The following is a 19,563-nucleotide window of genomic DNA, read 5'->3' on the forward strand; positions in this document are numbered from 1 at the left end:
GCACTTGTTTCCTCTGTGTTTGGGGCAGACAATAAACTAATCTGATGAATTTTTGACTCTTGAATTTTGATCTGTGGGGAAATAAATGTGAATTTCACACATCCTTTTAATTTAACCTTAAATAAAAACAAGAACAAAGGAAAAACCTGCAATGTGATAGGTTTTGTTTTGAATCTCTGGATGTGTTATGGACACTTGGCTTGTGAAAATCTTCGTATAGAAAATAACACCATGAAAGAAACAAGGGTATTAGCCTTTGCTTAGATGCAATGGGTGTCCTCAACCTAAAGTCATGAAGTATGAGACTTTTTAATGAAACTGAAGGTACCATCTGAATGCAGATGAAGAATCAAACAAATTAGTTAGCTAGTATAAATAATAAAATGTGGCTGGGAGGTGTAAGGCAAGGCTGCCGTGCAACAGGATATTAAAATTATGCAGCCTTTTAAAGGAAGGTAAGATAATGCATAGGCAGTGCAGCAGATTTAGAATTGAGTTAGACACCAGATGATGCTTTCTTATATGGTTTTAGGCAAATAACTTGAAACTCTAGCCTTCCATTTCCTATATATGAATACAATGAGATGGTTAATGTTTCCTATTTTTCTAATAAAAGTCAACGTTTGTTTCTCAAAAATTTATGCAATTTATTCATGTTGTATGTGCTTTTATGTGGAGCAGGATGTTAAGCTATGCCATTTGTAGAAATGCTTTTGTGGCCTGCAGAAATGCAAATCTTTTCTTGAGTCCCAAATTGAAATTATTACATGTTTGAGCAGCCTTTATCTATAAGGTAGCTCAATAAGGAGTTATCAAATGTTTTAGTTTGTAGGGGATACTGAAGAAGTACTTGTTTCTCTCAGGTTAACTGTTTTGTACCCTACTTCTATTTTTTGGCACTCTGTTACTGTGGATCTTATTAATATAATCATCCATTAAATTTTTAAATTTCCATATAGGCTGTGTTTTTATTTTACATGATCAAATTTTGTTTGGTTTGCATGAATGAATATAATCTTCCAAATATGTGAAAATAGTTTAAAATATTACTGCACAAATTACTTGGTGATCTCCTTCCATACAGTTTCACCAGAGAAACTAAAAATTTAGACTAAGGGAATTGGAACTTGAGGCCACCTCCCATTTCTAGGTTTGTGTTTTGTTTTTTTGGTCATATTGAGCACAGAGCAGAAACAAAACTTGGAGAAGGGATAGCAAACAGGAACATGGACCTGTGTGAGTGGCTGTCCTCTCAATTCCTTTCGCACCAGCACGTATCTCTGGGTCAGAGATCCTCTATCTGAAAACAAAACTCGGACAAAGTGCAAATCCTTCATTTCCTGAAATCTCCTTGTTTAGGCCAACAAACATGCAGGTCAACCGAAACTGAACACTGTCTCCTTTCTCTTGGTCAATGAAATGTAATTTGAGGCTTCTGCTTGTGTATCCTGCTTGGAGAACTGACACCGAAAACAAAGACTGGACACTAGTTCCTGGAGATATCTGAGTGTAAAATGCTTTTACTGCCGATGTTCAGCTCAGTGCTGTGCTGTTTAGGGAGGCCAGGTGTAAATTTGCTGTATTGGCTAAGATATGGTTAGAGGCAACTTGTGCTGTCACTATGAAGCTAACTTGAAGGAAAAATAAAGGAATAAAATTTGAGGTCTGCAAATGTTCAGTATCTTGTGACAAATCTGTTCTTGGGATGACAATAAGTGAATCTCTCTAGAAAATCAAGTCAGCAAATAGTCTTCAATGATTGATAACTGCAAAGTTTTACACAAGACTGGCCCCAAATACAAATTAAGGAGCAGTGGGTGTAATTATCTGTGATATCTGATGGTATTTTCAGGTGTGTAAGAGGCTAAATTCATATCTTCTGCCCTGATTGAGAGATAGCACACATATTCATATGCTGTGTTTTGACTTGAATATCTTTGCTGTGTCCCTGGAGGTTTTTAGGTAGAGAGAAACTAGTGAATAGAAACTGGTGCTAATAGTGTTTTGTTTAGCTGCATTTCAGGATGCTAATTTATAATTAGGCTTTACTGATTATTCTCTAGGATGTAATCAGATCTATATTTTAAGCAAACATTTTTACTTGTTTTTATTGATGGGTTCGTAAGATGGGAATTGAGTGCATCTGGGCCCAATCATGTACCTCTTCCCCAAGTGCCTAATTCAATTGATTGGGTTGTTTAGTAACAAGAAATAGGATGTTAGCAGGATCTTAATTATTTAATCTAACCACAACACTGTCATTATGAGTAATATGTAGAGGTAGAGCAGAGCTTACATCTCCATGTCTGAGCAGAAATGCTGGAAAAGGAAAAAGGTACTTCTTATTAGCGAGTAAATAATGTGTTATTGTACAATTCTTGTCAAAGAATTGCTTCTTGGTGTAAGTCATGCTTAGAAGTCATGCCACAGCATAGTAACAAAAAAAATTAGCTGTCATTTTCTCAGATATGATTGAATTACAATGCTTGTGTTAAAAGTTAATGCAATTAAAATATTCTTTTCTATTATAGGTTACACCCATTTTACTTAGACTACGAGACGAGAAGATTTCTTGAAAATTGAGTTCTTCAGGTAAGGACAATTAGTTATTTTTTTTTTCTGAAGTCCATGTTAGTTAAAAATTGCCAGTGTGAACTGAACACAGAGGGTAGTTACTGTTTGTGACCTACACTTCAGAAAGCTGAAGAAAAGTCACTTGAGATGTTGACAGTGATGTAGGCTGTAGTAAACAGACTACTTGAGAAAGACACAAATATACAGTTTCAGATGGTTTTACCATTTTGAATGCCTGGTACCTAGCATGTCTTTTGAGGAAGGAATGGTAAAGAATTGTCTTTGGGCAGAAAAGCTAGTGTTAACTGAGAAGGCAGCTCATGGGCAGCTCTTGGATACCAGGTTTTAGCAAAATGACTGGTGCGGAGCGCTTGCCATAGTCTCTCTCATTTTTTGAGGAGCATTGGTGGGCTCAAACTTCATGTTCCGGAAACGTCCTTAGTCCCCTAGGGGTTATTGCTAAATAATAGCAAGTCCAGTAACTTAAGTTGTCCTTGTTTGACTGATCTCTCCCCTGGGATAAACAAGCAGTAGCTCTGCAGAGCGAAAAATCAGCAGTTCTTTGTTTATACAATCAGTTAAAATACCTGCATTGTGCATAAGAAAATTTTCAGGAGGACTGCTGAAAGATTAAATAATTAGTTCATTATGGGAACAATCCCAATTTGCTGGAGATCGTCCTGTAAAGCCATATACTCACAGCTGACATAGAACATAAGTCTTTTTACTTTCTCACATAATGATTTGGGGATCGTGCATATTTTTTACTTCTAATACGGACTGGTACAATGCAAGTGAGCAGTTCACATATTTCTGAGTAAAAGAGAAAAAATCCACCAACACAATAGCCATTTGCAAAACATGAAGTTAGTGTTTCAGTTATAAACTGTCAATACACCATTCCAAGGGAATTAAAACTTTCTGAGCTGCTTGATCTGCAGAACCTTTGCCATCCTTTCAGTTTATACTGCTTATAAACATATTTCTCATCTTAGAGCTTGTAAACACAATACAGAAAGTTGTTGAAATTGGATAATTAAATCTTTCCATACACAGACAACTCTTTTTGACCTTGTAATATTCTGTTACCTTGCTGATGAAGTATCGTAAAGAACCTGAAGTAGAAAAAACTGTGTTGAAACTCCTTTGGGCTTGCATTCTTGGAACATGTCCTAGAGCAATTTCATGACTTAATTTGCATTTGGTGTTGGGGAATTTATAAGGCTCTAGTGCTTTGTTACTTGTGCCTAGGTTTTGAAAGGAGAAGAATGAATGCCTGTTAAGTTTGAAATAAAATTGAAGCCTTTTCTTATAAAAATGGATGTGTTACCATTGAGGTGCCAGTAAGTTCATGGAGGTATTAAGAACACTAGAAGCTATCTGTTATCTTTAAAAGCTTCTAAGCTATAGACATTAATTAAGCACAAACTTTGCAATTTTTGTCTTCACTTTTATAGGAATGAGTTGCACAAAATTTTTAAGGCCACTTAGAGTAATCCATTACTTTTCTGTTCTTCCGTAAATCTTTGTCTTGCCTTGGCTGTGGAAAATGATTATTTTTTCTTGCTAGATATTCAAGTAGGTTTTAAAGTGATTTTAGAAAGATTACCTTTTACAGTAGACTTTTTAAAAATGCAGTTCATTTTGAATCCTTTTAAGGTTAGTGATCTATTTACACTGTGTATTTCTAAGATAACAAATACTGGGCCTGCTTCTTCTCTATCCTTGTTTGTTGTTTGTCTGCTTGAGAAAAAGAATACCCAAGTAATAGTACCAATTTAATTGCATGAACATAGACATTGCATTTGATTATACATCTTCATAGATGCAAATGTCTTTACTGTTTCACAGTGAGGATCTTCTGAAGGTCACTGAGTTTTTCTATGCTTAAGATGCTTCTCTGGAATAAGGAGTTATCTCTGACTTCTTGCATTATATGTTAAGCCATTTCAGTCATTTTAGGAAGAAAATGCACTAGTAAGTTGAACACAGAACTGTGAGTAGCTCCATACTTTTTCTGTATAATTCTTTGAAATACTCCTTATTTTTACCTATTTTTTGCACTAAACTTTCAGATGATACAAGAATTTTGGAAAAGCATACATTCTACTATAAGATTCTGTCTTCAAAATGCTATAGAAGATTGTCCAGTCTTTGACTATAGCGTTTTAACAGTTTAACATTTACAACTGAAATCAAACTCTGAGGTTTTAGTGACTGCTTACATTTTGAACTTCCCTTCTGTTGCAAAGGTTGAAGTAACTCTAATGTGTTGTATGGCTGCTGTCTGTTGTTGCTTTGCAAATATAGGAACTGTTGTACTTCAAAGGCTGTATATAAACATTTCACTTTATACCTGCACTAAGTCTTGTTTCTTTTTCCTGTCATTTATTATCGAGTTTTACATTAATAATAGGTCTGGTCTTTCATGCGTTGTACATCTGAAAAAACCATTTGAGCTTGATTTTGCTTTGAGAAGGATTTAAACTTAATCGTGGTATTCCACAGATATTTCTTTCATGAAGAGAATAAATTATATAATAATAATAATAACTATTAATGATAATGTTAAACCTAATAATTTCAACAGCTGGAATGATTTTCTGCTAATATTTCACATGGAACCAATACAGCTGAGATAAGGTATGCCTGGTTCCTTTTATTCTTTATGAGTCATCAGCAGAACTGAGTATCAACCCCCAGCCCTGCAAGCAGCCAGTATTGTGGAATCACCTTGGAAATGCTCAGAAAAATGTTGCTCTACAGTCTGGGCTTGAAACTGCCCTGATTCTTGAGCTGGCTTTTAGTGGGTCCACAGAGAGTTGTCTTAAGGGAGAAAAAGCACCTGAAGTCTATTTGTTTTTGATAGGAAAGAACAGGGAGGTTGTGGAGAGAGGAGGAGGAGGTAGCTGCCAAGTGGATGGCCTTTTTAAGATGGTGTCAGAGGCAGGGTTGTGGGGAGAAAAAGAAGTGATATTCCAAGGGAAATGGGAGCGTGAGGACAGGACTGGAGGGAGAGAACTAGGAGAGGGGAGCAGGGCAGCACCTTTGGTGGCAACTTGTCAGCTCCACTCAGTTGTCTCATAAAACTGCTTCTTGCTTAATGGGAGGAGTCTTCTGGTCTGCTGAGCAGGACAGAATAAATGAGTGGATGTCGCTTGAGTGCCAGACCCCATGAAACATCTCCATCACATTGGCTCTGAAGGATCGTATTCCCCACAGTTCCCTCCAGCTCAGAATTCTTTTAGAGATTCCTGTTCTTCCTTCTCTTCAATCCTTTTGGCAGATTCAATTTGCATTGTGCTCTGGGGTGTTAGTTAATTTCCTATTGGCCCCAGCTACAAACCCTTGCTCTAAGTGTTGGTGTGTAGTATTGCGCATTGGTGTTGATAAATCTTATTTTTGCATGTTTGACTTATGGCATGTTTGATGTACAGGAAGATATATACAAGTGGTGTGTGCTTGCTGAGTAAGTGGCACTTGAATGTGAAATCTACTCTAGTAACAGTGCATAAGCTTACTCTGTTATAGAACTAAGAGACTTTTTTTGACATATGCCTTAGTATCACGATTTAAAGTTGGATTTACTCAAAATGGAAATCCAGATTCAAGCTGACATCATAACATGTGATCTCCAGTAGCAATGAAAATTGAAAACATGAGACAAGGACATTAACTGTTGAATGGTTTATATGCTTGCCCTGGGTGTTCATCTTCTGTTAACGCTATTTTATTACATACAATAATAGTTATCATTTATGGATACAATGGGTGCCTAAGATGAGACATTCAAACTCATTTTACTCTACTTAGCTCTGGTTCAAATCTTTTGAACTTTCAGTTTAATACATAGAGCTACTTGCATACCTAACCTATGCTTTTAAAGGGTCTGGGAGTGTGAGCAAAACAGTAGGGGTCTGATTTGGCAGCTAGGCTTCCGTCAACCCTGGAATTTGTATGTACCCAGTTGCAGGAGAAAGTATTAAATGGCCTAAGTGTGAATGCATCTGTAAAGTTACCTTCTTTTATTATTAACAATTTGATTTTTTTTTTGGAGTTCTGCTAGTAATCTTTACAAAAATTTTGAAATCTGATAGACAGCTATGCTGCAAAGATGGTTGTGGTCTTCAGTATAGTTTAATGCAGGGTGTAATGTCTTATGTAATACGTATAACTGACAGGGGCTATAATCAAACATCTTTTCAGGTGACTTGGTAGTTATCACTTCAAGCTAGTCTGCAGCTACATTCATTTTTGGAGGTTCAAGATATTTTCATTAATTTTGTTTGTAGCTGGTATTTCATACTTAACAGTATGAGGTACAAAATTTGATAGTTTGAAAAAAGAACAACTTGAAGGCTGTCATTAACTTCTACTCAATCTCAAATCTAGAATGCTTACTTCTAACATATATTCACTTCACATGTGGCTTTGTTGGTGTATTTCAGAATATTCAAAATTGGAAATCATCTGTAGTTGACTTCATTGCAGTTTGGTAAGACAGTAGGGAAAGTGGGACCACTGCTTTCCACACTGTTCACGACTGCTGTAGAGCTAAGAGTCTGCTCTCTCATCTTGAAGAATACAGCTCTTGCTCTCTCAGCGCTCCCAGAACACAAGTTAAAACTTTGCCTGTGGTATTTGTGTCTGTTGTGTTTTGGTCTATTGTGACTTTGAAAGATTAAACATGATCAGTCTTGCTGTACTTTTCTAGCATCAGAATATGCTAAAGTCAGCTTGAATTTTTTTTTTAAAAAGTAGGGTCAAAAGATGATCTTGCATTAGCAGAAAAGCATGCATGCTGTGCCAAGTGCTATTGCATACTGTTGCAAGCCGAAGAGGCTTTGCGGTTGAGCCCAGTCCCTCTGAATTAAATCTCAGAATGGATTCAAGGTGTTGATTAAGCAAAGGTGTGCTTTTATTTACTAAAAGATGGGTGAGTGAGAGAGGAAGAAAAAAAGGGGGGAGAGAGTTTTTTTTTTAAAAAAAAAAAGCAAAGGAAGTCACTACTGCAGATCCTGTGGTGTCCTGAGAGTCTGTCCTCCTCTTTCTAGGGTAGTTAAGGATACGATGGGGTGAGCACTGCTGGCTGTGGGGTTGGCATTGCCTTTTATGCCTTATGACGGTCCCCTCCAGCTGAGTCAGGAGATGTTGCCAGGTGGAGAGTGTCTGGTATCACATGCTGTGCACTTGCTGTACTGTCTGCGCTTCTCCCTTCACATGGTGGTTGGGGAGGGTTGTGGTTGGGGGGGGTGGAAAAGCGGGGAGGGACCCGAGACCGCCTTAAGCAAGACGAATAATTCCTGGCTTCTTCTTTGCTCTTGTGCACAACATGTGTTTGTTCTGCAACTTTCACAAGGGTGTTAGTGTACAGTTTTTGTTCTGAGGCCTTCTGAGATTGTTACAGTTTTGTTTCACTAGTCACCAGTTTGCTGAGAGTCTGTCTCTTCACCAATCGGAAAGAGAGCAGGAATTCACAATCTTACGGTTCCATATAGTGTTGTCACAGACTCTGTGCCAGAAAGAAATGTGTCACTTCAGTCCCACGCAGGTTACGCGAACGTTTTTAGGCCACCATCAGAAAATCCTTTCTAGTGATATTCTTTGGGAGGAAGGTGTAGCTTATCAGAAATGGCGCAACATATAGTTTTTTTTTAAACAACCAGATAGCTACCAAATTTGTCTGCTTTGCACCATAAACCTTTTCCTTTTTAATATACCCCAGGGAAGAGAAAGCATAATGTTTGAGCAAGCCTTGCGCTGTGCAGTTTGAGGAGAGGTATGCAAGCAAGCTGCAGCAAGAGGTGCAAACTTGCTGTGGCTCAAAAGTAGCATCACACAGAGGGAAGAATGCCTGATAACTAATTTTAGGCCAAATTGAGGCCTGGGTGGGGTTCCTTCTAACTGCATGTTTTAATTCCTTACTGAGGAAAAATATATCATCCATCAACCCCCCTTGCCCCCCCCCCAAGAAAAATCCCCTTTTGTCTCCTTTGTCAATGGGAGAGTTCCTGTGTAGCTTCAGCGTGTGATTTCAAAATAGTTTTAAATGCTTTTATAGGTGAAAATGAGGTTATTTGACAGTGAGCTGGCTGTAGCTTTTGTATTTTGCTTTATTGGGTAGTTCCAGTAGTAAACTTAATTTATTGAAAGAAAGCTATGAAATGACTTTAGCTGCCTGCTCTGAATGATATTTTTAAAGAACTCCACTCAGTGGCTTGTTTTTATTTTAATGTGAGGTACATGGTGCAACTTGTATACACATATTGTCTGAAGGATTTGAATGGCCTGCCTGTCTGATTTGTTTTAATAGATTCCAGTCTTTTTCCATGACATCATTATTATAACAGCCTTCCTAGCAAATATGAACAGCTGCTGTGTATTTTTTTTCCTGTGTTTTATATTAAAACAGTAACAGCTTTTCTATTCTCTACCAATGACAGCAGTAGGCTTGTCTGATGTAGAACAAAATGAAAAGAAGTCATGGTGAGGATCTGTGATGCTGTTAACAGGCCAGTAAAGTAACAGGTCTCCATGTATGAATCGTTTCATAATGCAATAAGGGATTACTTATGCTGCTGTCATACTGGTCAAAGGTTGGTCCCATTTCCTTCTGCCTCTCCTCTGACCCAAACTGTGCATCATTTAAAGTTGATGAAAACAGTGTTGTACTTAGCTTCCTGGCCCAGAAGTCAATTTGTGTGAAGTATGTTAATGTAGTCTTTTTTTTTTTTCCTTAGTATCATTATTATGCAGACTGTATGTAGAGGTTTTAAAATTCTTGTCAATTCTTATAGTTCAGGTCAAGGAGACTTGCTTCTTTGTTTCTCCATGCATCTAGAATTTAGTGATGCCATAGAGGCCACTTTACAGAGAAAATGTAGTACTGAATAAAACTAGGAATTTGTTGCTATCATTGTTATGCCTAATTTCCTATCACTCTTTCTAAATAAAGGTGCCAGAGGATGTGGGCACTCATATTGTTATATTGCATTTTGTCTGGGGTGCCTTGACTGGAGTTTCAGTATCTTGTTGGTGATATGCACAAACTGAACATAGGTCTCTGTGTTCCAGTAAGCAATATCTGCATTTGATGTGACAAAAGTAGCAAGCGTATCCAAAACATTCCCTTGACATGGCTCTAGATAAGGAGCTGCAGCACTGCACAGAGCAGCAAGATGCTTGTTGATCAGCCGGCTTGTGTCTGACCTGGATCTTCTGCCTGGAGTAAGGAGACAACACTGGCAACTGCTGTTCAGTGCCCAGTAGCCTGACTGGGGCATGACCTGGCTCACAGACCCGCCAAGCCTTGTGGTGTAATATGGCCACAAAAAGACAGTCAATTAATGCTGTTACCTTAGCTGTCTTTTGCAGTGCTTTCTTTGTGTGGAAGAAGATCCAGCAGCTAAGTGCCTCTCTCGTCTCTGTGATGCAGAGTTATTGGTTGTACACCAGGTAGGTGGTTGTGAGCCAGCTGAAGATACTAAGAGAAAATCAATGCTAACCTTGCAACATGATGCTAGATAAGGACTATGTCATCCCTGTCTGTGGTATGCATCAAATGATGCCCATTTTGTGGCTGCATATAGAAAAATAATTTCATAAAAGAAATAACTAATGCCTTCTGGGGATTATCAGTTACAAACCCTTCTTGTTCATCTAGGAGGAACTTTACAAAAGAGTGCCTGACTTTTCTACAAATGTGTCCTAAAGCAGATTCAAAAGCACATAACATACATGTAATACTAATACTAAACGTGGCAAAGCATGTGAAAATTACTTTCTGATTTGTAATCACAGAAAGCTGAATTCAGCAGGTGAAATATATAAGATGGCTGCCTACCAAAAAAAAGTCATTCTTTTGAACATTTGACACTCTGTTGTACTCAGTGACTAATGTTTGGTGTCCATTACTACAGCTTTTGTGCCATACAATACTCTGGGTAGGAGGACACTTCCAAACAGTCCTATTTTTGAAGATCAGGCCACATTGGCTGGGATGGTATGTTTAAAACAAATCCAGTTTCATTCCAAATGTAAATACCTTATGAAGGTTCTTTTTACCATTCCCTTCTTGTTATAATTGAAAGAATTGTAAAATAAAAATAAAAAGAAGTCTGATGTCTAGTAGAACAAAATCTGTTTTATTTTCACACCTTTTTTAACAGACAATTAGAAAGCTAATGAAGAAACACCATGTTACACTGAAAGTACTTTCAGATTATGGTTCTTATCATTACTCTTCTGCCCTGAGGAATTATCTCATATCATTGTCATTAGACTAAAGTTCATGAATACATGGGAATTTGTAGTCACCTGTGCTTCATGCAGAAATTAATTTCTTCCTTCCCCTTTCCTCAACCCCCTATCATTTTAGAAAGTTTTGCTCTCTGGCATTGTACTTATAGTCAGTTTGGTTTGTATGTAGCGTACCATAAGGTTTTGAACTAGTTCATATCAGTAAATAAACTTCTTTACAAAACTCTTTTTTTCATTTCTCCCCTCACATTAAGTTCCAGAGAGTAATTGTTATTTGCATAAATATATTTTAATAGATTTTAAATGTTAGAAGTAAATATTAGCCAGCTTACCAAGAATTTAATAATGCTTTATAATCAGTAGTTCCCTTTAAAACCAGTAGTCTGTCCTCTGTGAAATAAACTAATGCCTGTTTAAAAAAAAAAAGCTGCTGAACAAAAGTCAATACTGTGAGCCATCAGTACAACAAAAATGTAATAGTATCTCTGTTGTAGCCTTGATGTCAGAGACTGTTAAGCAGGGCAGTGTTTATAATATATATAATAATATATATATAATATATATAATATATAATATATTACTATAAAGTAATTACTAAAGTATAGTAAGATATTACTAAAGTATAGTAATATCTTTCATTAGATGAATCAATCTAGCTAGGAAAAAAACTACAGACTTTCAGGCAACCAAGCTCTTACTCAGGTCTGTAGGAGAAAGACCTTCTGTGCCCAAAAGCTTGTCTGTTTTCTAACTGTATCACTTGCTCTAAGGAAATATATTGCCTCTCCTTGACTGAAACATTAGCATTCCTGTCAGCACTGGTAGTAGGGAAGCCAGCTGCTGTATGGGCATGATGTTTTATTGAATTTCTTATGCCATAACTCTGCTTGTGTTTTACCTGCCCTGCACTTTTCAGACATTGGGTCCTTCTTTGGGGCAGAAAAGGAGAAAATGTTCCTGTACAAAGGTGACTCCTCGGACACAGACTGATAACACTCAGCAGAGAGTTGGTGGCTTTCCTCTGCTTTGAACTTTGCACAAAAGGGAAGTTTTGCTCTTTGTGGAGTCTGTTTCCTCGTAACTTCTTGTGAGATGAAGATCCCTATCTCTTGTTAGTGCTAATCTTCCTTGTGTGGCCAGCCCATGCGTTGGAAGGGTTACAGAAGGGAAAATCCTTCCCTGAGCATCCCCCTGCTTTTTGATGGGTCTGATTTGTGATGTGCCATGATGCTCCTCCAATTGCTGCTCAAAAGTCTTTTGCCTGGTTTTTGAAAGGGCCCACCAGACACAGAATAGAAGACAAAAATATTTGGTGTCTTGATGGAAAATGAGTCTAAAAGGGTCTGCAGTAACATAAAAACAAAAGGAGCAGTGTTTTCAGCTAGAGCGCCAAACATCTTGGAGTCAAATGCGGAAAATGTTTATAGTGTTGTATAGTTTTATTGCTACAGACTGAAGGAAAACAGCTTATTGAGTGACTTTCAGGAACTAGACTTTGTACCAGTGGGCTATCAAATAGTGGACAGAGGAAAACCTCTTTTTGCTGTAGGGTGGGAGTAGGGAATCTGTAGTAGTACTCAGCTTTCTTGCACTGTATATGAGGACAAATGCAGGTTTTGGATTCACTGGGGTTCTAAATTCACAGGAGTGAGTTTGGCCATGATGCTAGAGGCTGTGTGGGTGCCTGTGGGCAGGAGCTTAGCAGATGGGGTGCTGCCAAATGCTCCCATGGGGACACTGAAAGCGGTATGTGTGGGACTGTGGCCTTTCCATTCCCCCGGTCCCATATAAACCTGCTTATTGGGATTTGGTGTTTATCTGCTGTTTTTGAGCTACATTTTGCCTGATGTTTCCTTGGCTGGGCAGGCACTACCATGTCCAGAGTGGTTGCTGCTCTCTGGACTGTGCATGTTAGCTGTAGTTCTTGTGTCATTCTTGGTAGGAACGGCCTTGTTTGGAGCAATAAATGTTATCAAAATGAGGAAGCTCAGTCACAGGCTCATCAGTAGTCTTCATTTAATAGTTTTTGCTGTCTACACCATAGTCACAGTGCTGCACTAATTCCTGTTAGCTGCTGAAGACTAATGGCAGGGTGAAGCCAGGGCAACTGTGGGGTCCTGAGGCAGTCTGGCACTTCTTGCTGCTGCAGCAAGGGAACGGATTTTGCTCGCAGCCTGCTGCAGAATGAGGTGTGACTGAGTTGTCCTGTCTCCTCAAGGAGCTGGACCAGGGAGTGAGGCTGAGGCCAGGGCCTGAAAAATGTATCCTGTGCCTCCGTGCCAGGGCAGAAATACTTGAGCTGCTGTGCTCCCTGTTGTGTTCAGAGGCAGTGATTAAGGAGGACTTGGATTTAAACATGAAAGTGAATGTCTGTATATTAGGTGGACTAAAAAGTAAGTGTGGGAAGAAAGGTGTGAAGGAACAAAATGCTATAACTGCGTTTTCTCAGACACTTTTTTTTTCTTAATGTTATGTGCCCATTACTTTTTTTGTAGGCAGAAGAAAAAACTATTCCTTGTTTGGTATCAGTTGCTGTGAACTGGTCCACATTTTCCTTCAGATCCCTAAATATCTTTGAGAAGTTTTGACTTAACATCTGTTGACTCTGACCATCCAATAGACCCCGGTATGCTGAGTCCTTCTCTAAACTATGTGCTTTGAATCCCATCCTACCCTGGTCCTGAAATCATTTTGGCTGTGCTACCATCAGACTGGGATGAGCAGAAGGGGGCGATGCTTCTTTGTATCAGCCTCCGAGTAGAAAGTGAAAAATCAACTTAAATAAAGCCAGACCACTATCACATTGTAGCAAAGAAGGTGGAAGCTGTCTGTTCTGTGGTGGTGGGAGCAGTCCTATTCCCATTGCTGTTCACTGTCCCCACAAGCAGCCTGGTCTTGATGCCGTCTTTGCATCTTGCCTGGTTCTTATTTAGCTGCTGTGATCAGCTGCAGTTTGGCATAGTTCTCTGCATCTGAAGAGGTATCAAAAATTGTTGACTTGGTTGCAAAATGGGAATCCAGCTGTAATGTTTATTCCCCATTCATGTTTAGAAGATTATTTTTGCAGCCAAAAGAAAGCTTAAAATGTGGAGACCTATCCACATACTACACTTGACAAATGCCAGGAGTTTTTCTTTCAAGGCTCGGTTAAAGGATATGTGTTGAGGCACAGGAGTGGGGAAGAAAAGGAGTGTATGCATAGTATGAGCTACTGGATGGTAGCTGAAATACAAATGGAACAAAATAGTTCACGTGGAAGGGACCTACAAATATCAAATCCAACTGCCTGAATGCTTTAGGGCTAACCAAAAGCTAAAGCATATTATAAATGTGTATAGTGACAAACAAAAATACAGGGTGCGAATAAGGAAGAGACTAAATAAGCAGACCACTGGTACTAACACAGTCTGTAATGTGTAAGGACTGTGTATGGGGGACAAATCACTGCTATCCAAATCTCTCATTAAAAAATAATGAGACACACACAGCTACCACCATGAAAGCTTAATGTGAAAGGTCTGCTGTAAATTACGCTTCAGTGTAATGTGCACAGAGACTCTGAATGTTGGATCTTGTGCCTCCCTGAGTATAATTTGAGGTACATGTGGTAGTAATTCAAAGACTCTCTATTGCCCTAATTTCTAATGTATGCATCTTGTAGTCTTGTTGAATTTTGCCAAATCTAGGATACTACTAGTAAATATATTTTTTCCTTCTCTTTTTTTGCTGAGGTAAAGACCTTGGAAGCCAGCCTATTGAATCTAATTAGCTTTGTAATGATAAAATTCTAGCAATAAAAATTATAGATGCAATAAGATTCAAGTGGAATCTTTTCTTTAGTGTTACATATAACACTAATATACGTATAGTAATTTTTTATTGCACACTAGTTTCTACTTAACTACTTTGAATGTTGTGATGACAGAAATGAAATTCACTAGATTTGTTTGCTTCAGTAAGTGGAGAGGAAGTACAGCCTATATTCTTCATAACTTTTCAGAATTTTACAGTAAGGATTTCTTGTTTCTGTCTTCATTCATAGCACCATCCTCTTGGCAAATACTTATTTTTTGGGGGGTGGTAAATTAATTTCATTTCTCTCCTTCAGCAAAATTCCTTTCTTTTTTCTTATCCACACACATTACAAGGCAAGGCTTATCTCTAGTTGCTATAAAGTATGTGAACTTTGGGAAACCTTAGTACATGTACCCTAATTCTACTTCTTAATATTTGCACTTTCCAAAAGCTTCAAGGAACTTTTGTTCTCCAGAAAACTTTTGGAATGATTCCTTTTCTCCTTTTAACAGAACCCTTCCTTATGCATCCTCACATCATTTAGTATGTATGTGTGCTGCAGCCTCCTTGCATATCCCCTTTCTAAGGCCCCTTTTTTCCTGTTGTGAAGAATGTACTCATTCCTTGAACATCCTTTCCTCCTCTTGGTTCAGAATTTTTCCTGATTCTTCAGATGCCTGTGATGCTTAGTTCCTCCTCACAGAGGAGGCTTCCTTTCTCTTTCTGGTGGTAATTCAAGAGCATCCTCTTCGCTGTTCTTCTGCCATGTCTCTATTTTTATCTTTTTTTTTTTTTTTTTGAAGGGATAGGACTGCTTTTGCATAATGTCAGTTCAGTGAGTCACATTATCTAATCAGTGGCATTTTCTGGAGGTTTGCAACCTTCTGGTTTAGATTGCTTTAAGTATCTGACATTTTTCCATTGGACTCTATCTTTCCTATGTTGAGGGAGGACAAAGTAACCCCAAACACATTCCTATCACTAGCTGTTATGACTAAAATTATTTATCTGTCTCAGAGCCCATGGTTACAAAAAGTGAGGTGTTTTCCTTATTTATTTTTAAGTTTTCTTGCATCTAAGCAAGAAAAATACAATATTTGTCTAGATGATGTGGTTGAATTACATGTAATTTTTAGGATATTCTCTTTTCAAATGTTGCTTATTTGTAGCTTATCTTTGAGCAGCCTTATTTTTAGTTTAATGAAGAATGAAGAAATATTGTTTACCTTTGGAAAATAATCTAGCAATATATTGTGAACCTTCAGAAAGAAAAGGTTACACAGAAGCTGAGGTTTTCATTCTCTATTCTTGTTTTTCAGTATATAAGATGCTCACATTCTTAACTGTCTCAACTTAATGCAATTAAGATACTGATAAGCAAAATATTTTCTTAATTGTTAGAATAAAGAGTACAAAGACAAAATATATCTTACACTTAAAGGAATAAAATATGTATGTATACTTTACTTTCTATCTCTGAGAAAATGCCACCTTTCTTCCTCCCAGGTGAATGTTTTTGTGCTAAGCATCTTGTCCACTGACTTCAGCCTGCTCAGTTTCTTTTTTGCCTCCTTCAGCTTGAACATTTCCCCCCCAGAATGTATGAAATATTAATGCAAAATTACCCTGAGACTGGTTTCCCCAAAGCTTCTGAAAGAAAACTAGAAATCGGTTTCAGAAGAGAGAGTCCCCCCCCAGAAAAAAGACCATAGCCATGCTTTGCTATGTTTCCAGCTTCCCAGAAGGATGAACAAAATTTTCTTGTTTATGTTAATGAGGAATACGTACAGTTAATTGGTTTTTAATCAGATATGTAGTTACAGGGAGAAGGATGGTGGTTGATTGCATTTTATAAACCCCTGTGCCATAATTGGCTTTCTTGCCACACGTTGCGTGCCCTTGCTGTGTAGTCATAAAATCAGTTTGCAACTGCATGGAGCAGGGTTCAGAACAGTGTTTCCCATATTTCTTGTTTTCAGCTACTAGCCAGCAGATCAGGTTTTTGGAAGGGATAGTGACAAAAAGCAGGCAATTTTTAAACAGTTTTTTTTTTTTAAAGGAAATAGCCAATAACTCCTCACACTTTGAAGTTTCATTTTAATAATTTTGCACTTGGATACATGGGCTCTTAATCATTATGAGCTAGCATTTGCCAAAAAAACATGTTGTGAATAGTGACAGGAAACAAGTCCAAGACTGTGAATAACTACGGAAACATCTATAACAGACTGAATGAATGATGATCTTTTGTCAACCAAAAAGTTGTGATTAACAGTGAGAATTTTTCTCTTCGCTTCTTAGTATAGTTCTTTTTACTTTTCTCTAGTTCAGTGCTTAAATCAGATCTATTTTCAATGTCTTTTAAAACTTATTTTGGTAGCTTCATTAGTTATATGCCCCTCTGCCCTATTTTTGTAACTTTTTTTTGCTTTTTTTTTTAAATTCAGACTTTGTCTAGATGACTAAAAAAAAAATGACTTGAAAGCTGCTTTGGATTGGAAAATGAAATTATTATGTGAATTTTTGACTAATTAGAGGAATTTCCACTGGCATGAAATGGGGAAGTAAAGATGGCAGACCCAGCTCTGCTCAGTGGTGTGTAGTGATGGGCTAAGAGGCAATAGGCACAAATGCAAGTGTAAATGAATTTTATGTGTTACTTTTCTGTTTTAGTGTTTTGAATCATTTTGTTCATATAAATGTTAACCATCTTCCAGAGGGAAGTCACTGTTCTGGCTGGGAGGGTCTGTGAACACAAAGCAGTGAGTTGTTTTGTAACAAAAAGCAGAATAGAAGCCTGTTTCAAAGTAGTGGTGCTTCCCCATCTCCAGTTTTCACGTGTCAGGGATTGATGGCTACCTGTAAACTGGGTAGGGAATCCCAAGTACAAGTTTTGAACCCCATTCAGATTCCACATCAATGTTAGACTTGGTGTGCTTAGGTTCCTTCTGCGTTTCTTATCTTGACTAGCCAGAGAAAGTAAGCTTTGAGACCATGGAAGTATGAAGGCCTCCTGTGAAGTTTTGATGCTGCTGACATGATTCACCAGGAGGTAATAAAAGTGTAGGTGTTAAGTCTGGAGCAAACTGTATTTCTGTAACTGTCATTGGAAGCAGAATCAATATGGGATTTCTGCTGGTATGGCCAAAGAAAACATCTGACCCAGTTGTACTAAATTTTAAAAAGAAAGACTTTTGCATTACATTATATATGATAATGTTTAGATTTTGGGAAGAAAAGGAAGATGTATGACTAAAGTATTAACTAAAGAATTGAGACTATCAAATCTTCCTACACGTTTGAATGATACCAGTTGCAATAACTGACTCTTCAAGAAAAGTAAGTAGTATAGGATTTCAAGAAATAAATCAATCACATTTGTCTGAGAAACACTTAAGGAGTTAGTTTGTCCTTCCCATGCATTGGAGTCTTATTTATTTAGTGAACTCATCTCTATCATGCATGTGCCTGCAATATGTGTTTTAGAAGGAATTTGACTCTAACCCAAATATTTAGTCTGATTTAAACAACTCCAATTCACTGTATATCATTACCTCTGTTTTTGCTTCTGCCGTGAGTACTGTAGCTGTCCAGCATCAGGCATCCAGCTGAGAGTGCTGGCATCCAGCTGTTTGGGGAAGTCCAGCATCAGAAGGAAAATGAGGTACTTATAAGACATCTATGAGATATGTGTTTGTGGAAAAGTAGCATCCTTTACTCTCCCTCACTGCACAGAAACTTTGCTACTGAAGACAAAACTTCAGCACATTTAAGTAAACGATCTTCTAAAGTTAAAATAAAAAAAAAATTACATATGTAAAATAATTATATCTGAAATTTACACTGCTTTTTGACCTTGCTGTTCATTATATCTTTCTCTATGAAGTCAGAAAATAAAGACATATTGGACTGCAGAACTCTGACATTATTTGTAATGTTCCCATTTGTGCTATAATGGCACTTCTGTACAATGTCATAAAGAAACACGTTCCTAAACATGTGTCGTGTTAATTGTTTGGCCATTACCAGTTCTTACAGGCATTGCTTTACTGTGCTGAAGTACAAGCCTCATGTAAGATTTCTTCAGAAGCATCTTAGTAACAGAAATGGAAACAAAAGCATGGAAACTTTTGAATATCCTACTGAATTAGTTTATTTTTGTATCTTAATGGGAAATTACTGACAAGATAAAATGGCTTTTATCATGGGAATGAATTACTTTAGTTCTGACAAACATGCTGCATTTTCTCATTGGGAACCTTGCAGATTAACTGCTGTAATTACTGTTCATTGATGGTGCTTTTTTTTCATTTATTTCTAACTTTTATTTTTCTCCTTTTTTGTCTCCTTTTTTTTTCCCTCTTCATTCTTTTTTTCTTCTTTTGTAATTCTTTACAATCATGTTTTGAATGTTTCTTTCTGCATTTTCCTCTCAGTTATTGTCTTCCTCCTGTACAATATTCCTAAAATATGATTCTGTTCTTTTAAGCAGTTTAAATTATGTTTTTCCTTCTTACCAATGTTAAGTGACAGCTATGTTGCACGTAGTTTCTAAGCAGGGCATTAAGTCACAAAAATCTTGTGATTATCAAATAATATACAAATAGACTAGCTTACAACGTAAGAATTTTTAAGAAGGAATATTTTCCTCTGCTTCTAAGCAAAATTAAAAATATCAGTTAAGGAGGAAAAAACATTCAGCCTTATAGCTTCCACTCTCACAACTTGCTTGTGGTTTGCAGCAAAGTGAGCTCTTCACTGGGTTCATTGGCGTAGTGCTTCGGGGCAGCATATTCGCTGGTAGAGCCAAGGCTGCCTTGTTTGTCCAGAGAGGAGCAAAATGATTACACTGTATTATAAAACTGCACTACTGTGGTTATAATTTGCATTAGTGCCTCATTTCTTGGAAATGCCGAGGTCACTCTTACCGTGTAT

At 37.6% G+C, this 19,563-nt stretch overlaps 1 protein-coding gene across 1 annotated transcript in view; it reads left to right on the top strand.

The window, feature by feature from the left end:
- BMPR1B (bone morphogenetic protein receptor type 1B) overlaps window positions 2,530-19,563 on the top strand; it is a 146,798-nt gene continuing 129,764 nt past the window's right edge. The window contains exon 1 of the mRNA XM_021396564.1: window positions 2,530-2,592. The gene's annotated coding sequence lies outside the window, so the exon portion shown is untranslated. The remainder of the gene's footprint in view (window positions 2,593-19,563) is intronic.

The sequence above is a fragment of the Numida meleagris genome, chromosome 4 (assembly GCF_002078875.1).
Source record: "Numida meleagris isolate 19003 breed g44 Domestic line chromosome 4, NumMel1.0, whole genome shotgun sequence".
NCBI classification, from domain to species: domain Eukaryota; kingdom Metazoa; phylum Chordata; class Aves; order Galliformes; family Numididae; genus Numida; species Numida meleagris.